Genomic DNA, 6,999 nt, shown 5'->3' with positions numbered 1-6,999 from the left:
CAAAGATTTGTTGCATCATACCAAAGATGTGAAAAAGGGTAGCTAAAACCACTCTGCATCAAAAAGAAGTGCAGGGGCCCATACATGAGGGGAGCACAAAGACTTCTCGTTGCTTTGTGCTACAGAAACATTAGATAAGCACTGGACAGGTGCTTCTTCATGGAGTGTATGTCCTAATAGACATACAGTACAACCAGCCTCAACCTCGTATTACATGGTATTATGGTTGATTAAAGCAACACTGTAAATGTTTTCTCCCTTTTGCCCGTCAGTGAAATGATTCCATTAAAATGTGTCTATATTACAACCGTTATCACTAATCCAGACTGTTTGCTCGGTGACATACTGTGCGTCTCCCAGTCATTTGCAAGTTAATCTTTGAATATCCCAAAACATTTAATCAAATTAGGAGCCAGAACTCCACAATGAAGCGGTCTTTCTCTGCTCATGAGGGTTACGGTTTGTCAGTGAGAATACCCACCCAATTACCAAATGTGTTCATGAGGTGACGTAAGGAGGAGGAAGGGGAATGCTAATGGCTGCAATGGACACATCATTCAGCCAAAAAGCAACAATTCTGAAAGCAGCTTCAAAATGCTGCTGATGGCTCAGCCACTTGTAATAGGAAAATTGGAGCCACTTTCATTAACATACAATGTGAGAAGTGTGTATCCTAATGTAAGTCAAAGACTAGAACTGTCAGAACTTGGCCCAGCAAGTTCAAGAGCAATGCTGAACAGAGGTCAATGTGGCAGCTGGTAAAAAACAAACCTGCCTGTGGCTAATGCTGGAGCTAACTACATTCATTGTAGAGAGAGATCAGTTTGACCAAGCCCTCGTTCAACATGATGTGGTGGACTTTCACAACATCGAGTAAAATGAAATGTTCACTCATATTCAAATATTTCAAACCCAGATCCAGTGGGTAACATTAAGGAGGGTTTACCAGTAAAAAAAAAAAAAGGCTTTGGTCTTTTGGTCAAAGATAACACAAACAGATCACAACAAACAAAAACATTCACAATGTCTGGCTTTTTCATTTTTAGCATATTATTACCTAAGCTGCACTGTTGCCATGACTAACATATGTTTCTTCAGCTAACATAAATTGCCACTCAAACATCAAATGGGCATCAAGTGCCAGCTGCAAACAGTCCATCACAAACTCATTTAATCCTGCTTGAGCAGTGTTAATACTACAGTGACCAGCTGTGTACGGAAATTAAACTGCTTCTTTATTATTAAAGTAAGTTATTTTTACATGTCGGAACAACATGCTTGGGGCTGAAAGCTGCAGACGGGACGAGGAAGTCACAAACTATTAAAGGAGGCGTTTAAAATAAAATGCTGTACAGCACCAGCCTTAAATCAGTAATCTCAATTTGTACACTAATTAGGCACAAGTCTTAACATGGACATAAAAAAAGTTAACGTGAACAAGTCTGCAATAGATATGAACCTATGCATAATGGAGCCAACAGATTCTTTAAAGCCCAGAAATACTTACAATTCTGGGCTGTGCCAAATCCAAAAGGAGGCAAATTATAAGAAAAATACCAGAATGTGGGATCCGCCGCCTCTTCTTTGGATTTTTCTCTCCACACTAACAGCGTGCTAACAGTCTTCACACAATTTCAATTGCAATTCATCATCTTCTACTGTTTACCACTGGTGTATGGCGCATGTTGTTGCTAACTCGCGTTGCAGCTAATGACATAACGGATGACTTGCGTCATCGCCTTCGATTCATTGGGCTTGCCAAGTTTGTTCAAGTCATGTCGCACATGTGTGATTTATAATGACAACATAACACGGCTGAAATCTCAGGCTTACAGAAACAGTTCGTATAATGGATGGAGGATACGAGGGGTGATTATGATGGAGAGTAGGAGAAGAGACAAGACGTGGATATCACGAATCAGAGTTTGATCATTTATAATCATAACAGTACATTTTAAAGATTTTTTTAATGGAGTTGGTCCATTTTCTGGTCAGATTTGCGCTCTACATGCACATAAAATAGATCAGGAGCTGAAATGGAAGGTGAGCCCATGCTCTCAGGTGCAAGTAATAAAGAATATTGGATTTTATTATAGCCATAGCTAGCCTTGCACCAAAATGTTGTGATGATGCTGACATTATTTTTGTTAGATGCACCCTATGCCACACATTTCCATGCGAGTTTCACATTTAGGTAGAGACAATGTAGCCTTCTGCTTCCGTGAGTTGTTTTAAACTCTAATATGTGCATGCACGAAGCACATGCCATATCACGGGCAGACAGTCCCATACTGACACGTATGAGCTTTATCTATAGATTACAAAATAATATTTTACGCACTATTTTTGCTTGTTTATGTTATACAATGTCCTTGTGCTTGTTTAAATGAAGGTCAAATCTGTTTCATGGCAGCCGGCTGTTGCTCTGATGTGAACAAATTTCACAGTTCAGATTTTTCTTTCTTTTTTTTCTTTTTAGAATGCCAGACACATAATTGGGTGACTGAGGCCTGGAGATGAGAATAGTTGTCATTAAACCTCTGATAAATATTATTGCTCTGCAGGTTTACTGTTCCCCTGCCATAAAGCCCTGAGGACTGGGAGATAGAGTTTTTAGACTCTGCTTTCCACAACTATAAAACTACAGCAGCTATACTCAGTCCAAATGTTCACCCTTGGCACAGATAAAAGCCAACACTGATAAAATGGTTCAGTCATGGCAGCACTGCCTGGCAGGGATCACGGCTAATTACTGCAACTTTGACCTCTCCTGGAACATTATTTCAGCACCTCGAAAAGCACTATTTGGATTTCACCTTTTCCATTAACCGGGAGAGCAGCAGCAATTTCAATTTATTACATACCTTTTGTTGTTGTTGTTGTTGTTGTTGTTGTGCCCAAATGTCAGTAAACACTCCATGGCATCAGTTACTTTGAGATTCTTCCCCTCACATCTTCTCCAGCAGCCTAAAAAACAAAGATAACATAATAATTTAGATTGTGTGATTGCACACTGAAGCACTAAACCATAAGCTCTACACAACTAAAAAAAAAAATTCCGTTTTAATTCCTGGACAGACCAAGACAACAGACAAGAGAGTAAGCATGACAAAGCTGAAGAGGAGGATGACCTTTCAGCAGTCAGACAAGGACAATGTGTTGGCTCTTGAAGTGGTCAAAATATTACAGATCACACTGTAGAGCAATTCAAACAATCAATCATGAAATGTATTGATAAATCATTTGATAATGGCTACATAGTTAACATGCATTAACATTTGGAACTAGAAGTGAAGGACTTTAATCAGACTAATGGCTGCTGGTGCAGTGAGCCCATGGCTTTATGCACAGATTTATAATGAGGTGCTTTGATAGTGATGGTGTTTGCTCTAACTAATACTACTATGGGCTATTATAGAGGAACTATTTACAACCTTTCCAGCTTAAGATACAATTATCATCATTAATAATATGATCATCATTAGATATTTGCTCTTTGATCCTAAATTAACTTAAATCATCCTGTTGACTGGACTGTAATCTGTGTACAGGTTAAATTCCTTTGCAAAAAACCTAAATGTTCAGGTTATAAATTAAAAGATGCTACACACTAATTATTGCTGAGCCCATTTTTAGAAAGACTGCTCTCGACTCTGATGATAAAAGAGAGGAAATCCATTTGATGTAGAAAAGTTCATATACAAAAATAGTGAAAGAGCAACTGTCTTCAACTTCAGGTTCAGCTAAAGTGGCAATGAACACTGTTCATTCTGAGTTCAGACTTGGGCTGGTATAAATCAAGGTATTGCTGAGACAGCTGCTGAGTGGTGAGACTTATTATATAATTTTAAGAAAGATGCTTTAGCAAACCCTGCAAAAAAGGGCTGTTCCAATCGAACAAAAAACTGAGTTCATCACATTTACAAGATGTACGTTGTGTATCCCGAGTAAAGGGAAACACCCACAATCCTTTGTGCGTGTGGCAGCACAACTACTGGGGTGAGGGCTCAAATTATCCATTTTATGCAGGTATTTTCAGAACACACTGTAATTTGTCATAATTATATTCTGCAAATTTGGTTGCATATTCTTGTGCACTGGCAATAAAGGCATTGAATTCAATCAAACTACATGAATGATAATACACACAACCAACTGCTAATAATATTATATCAACTAGGAAAACATAGCTACGTTTTCTACATAATATAAAGTTCAGGGTTCACACACTACATACCTTTTTTCTACCAAGTGCAGATTTCAAATTGAGCGTCACAGCGTGTACCAGCAGTTTGCAGAATAGTTAAATGAAATGTTCTTCTATTGTACTTAACTTTAGTTCAGGAAACACTGTGTTCCGCTGTGCTTGACCAGTGATGGGAAAGAGGTTTCTAAACTTTAACACTCTTGGGCTTTTGATTATACTAAACTCAAAACTGTGGAATGTGCTGCCACTTATCCTTAAGTTCAGCACCATGGAGAGCACCATTTCCACAAAAGGTCAACCAGGGTGAAACAGAGACTGACACCAGCTGTTCTCACAGTAATGACTCTCACATGACAATCTGCTCCTGCTTTAATGACTTAAGGTCATTCTTCATCTTTTTTTTGTCTGCAGGTTCACCTTCACCACACACACACACACACACACTCCCCATGTGTTTCCAAACATAGTTTCATCATTCACTAACTCAAATGGCTTCTGCACAAATATCCACCCACAGACTTTTATCAGGCTGGCTAATGTACACACCTCAACAAACCTACATGCAAATAGGTAAAAATATGTGCAAGTGAAGAAAACCTCACTTTCATGTCACAATAAAAATTAGTTAAAATATGGTTTTAACTCATGTCTCCGCTACACCTGAATTATAACGTCAAGATTAGTAATGAGTGTAGATAAGCAGTAGCAGGAGCAAGACAAAATACATGTGTGTGTGAACGACAGTGCAGGAGCAGAGGTACAGAAAAGTGGAATGCGGAGTTTAAATACCTGGAGACAACTGTCCAAAGCGATAGACAGTTGACAAGAGAGATGAAGAAGATATTGCAGGCATGGTGGAGTGGGTGGAGACAAGTGTCAGGGGTGATTGTTTGACAGAAGGATAGCAGTAAAAGTTAAGGGAGGGTTTACACGATGGGAGTGAGACCTGCTATGACGTAAGGCGTGGAGACAGTGGTACTGTCTAAAAGACAGGAGGTGGAGCTTAAGATGCTGAGATTTTCATTTGGAGTGACCAGGAGGGACAAGATTAGAAATGAGCATATTCGAGAGACAGCTCAGGTTGAACAATTTGGAAAGAAATTCAGAGAGTCAAGGGTGACATGGTTTGGTCACGTGCGAACACAGGATGTTGAAGATGGAGCTGCCGGACAGGAGGAAAAGAGGAAGACCGCAGAGAAAGTTAATGGATGTTGTGACGGAGGACATGAGGACAGTTGGTGTAACAGAAGGGGACACAAGGGCAAGATGGAGGCAGATGATCCACTGTGGTGACCCCTAAAGGGAGAAGAGGACTATGGGCTGTGTGGAGGACAACACATAGGTGTATCACCACTAGAACAGCATTACACAATCTCATCACTAATATCTCAGTGTAGGACAGAGCGCTACCGAAAGTCCTTCATCCCCACTGCTGTTCGGATATTTAACTCCTCTTAAATGTCCACTCACTTTCCCTGATAATACTCTATATTAGAGTGTAATTTTATCTTTTTTACTTTTTATCTTTTGGTAATTTTGTCTTACTATTGTATTGTATTGTATTGTATTGTATTTTTATTTTATCTTAATTTTATTTTTATTCTATATTTTTATTCTTATTTTTACTTTTATTCGATTCTCACCTTTCTTAACTGAGCTGTTGTGAATGTGTGTTTCCCCCCTGGGGGAGGAATAAAGTCATTCAATTCAATTCAATTCAATTCAATTATATCTTTGCGCAAATCAAAATACAAATATGCACGTGCCAGACAGCCAGAAAGAATGATACCACACAGCGATTGCCCAAAACAGGACATCATCATGTAGAGTGGGCAGCAGCATTAAAGCAGGATTGTACACATGGACACTCAAGGTGGTGCTGAAGCACATGCACTTTACCCCCTGACTGGGTAATGGCCCCTTTGAAAGGCATTTTACTCATTTATGTAGCCAACAGCATCAATTATTGAGTTCAATGGCATGTTCACTTTCAGCATCTAACACAAAAATCACTTGGAAAACATCTGGGAGAAGATAGAAACCAAAGTGTTTAAGGTTCACACTCATGTTGCATCCATTGTTACAAACCAACCAAAACTAGTGGCTGAAGCTTCACTGATTTAATCAACAACAACAACATAAAAGTATAAAAGGCCAGGAGCTTTGTTTGCACAATGGGAGATTCAATAAAGAGCAGTTTGACCCACTTCTTTGGCCTCACAAGTCCAGAAGACACACGGAAAGTGTTTGCTGCGTTCCCAAAAGTTGAGATATTTTCATCTCAATGCAACAGAGATCCACCTCGAAAAACAGGCCAAGTCAAAATGGGTACATTTTAGAGCTGAAACGATTAATCGATGAATCGATTATTAAATTATTCGACGACTATTTTGGTAATCGGTGAATCGGTTTGAAGCTTTATTCATGATTAAAACAAGATTTTCAATTGTTTAAACTTCTTAAATATGAATATTTTCTACATTTTTTGCTCTGGATAACAAAGAAATCATTTTGGTTTGTGGACAAAACAAGACATTTGAGAACATCATCATTTCCAGGTTTGACAAACACCGATCAAGCATTTTTTTAATGGTTTTCTGATATTTTATGGACCAAGCGATTGATCGAGAAAATAATCGACAGATTAATCGATTATGAAAATAATCGTTAGCTGCAGCTCTAGTACATTTTGACACTGCATGTGAACGTCCCCTAATAATAATGCACAAAAACTGCATTTGAGTTGTAATTTCTAAGAGACAGTAGTCATTTTTTACATTGTAATATTGTAA

The sequence above is a fragment of the Solea senegalensis genome, linkage group LG18 (genome assembly GCF_019176455.1).
Source record: "Solea senegalensis isolate Sse05_10M linkage group LG18, IFAPA_SoseM_1, whole genome shotgun sequence".
Lineage (NCBI taxonomy): Eukaryota > Metazoa > Chordata > Actinopteri > Pleuronectiformes > Soleidae > Solea > Solea senegalensis.
This window is presented reverse-complemented; position numbering follows the sequence as displayed.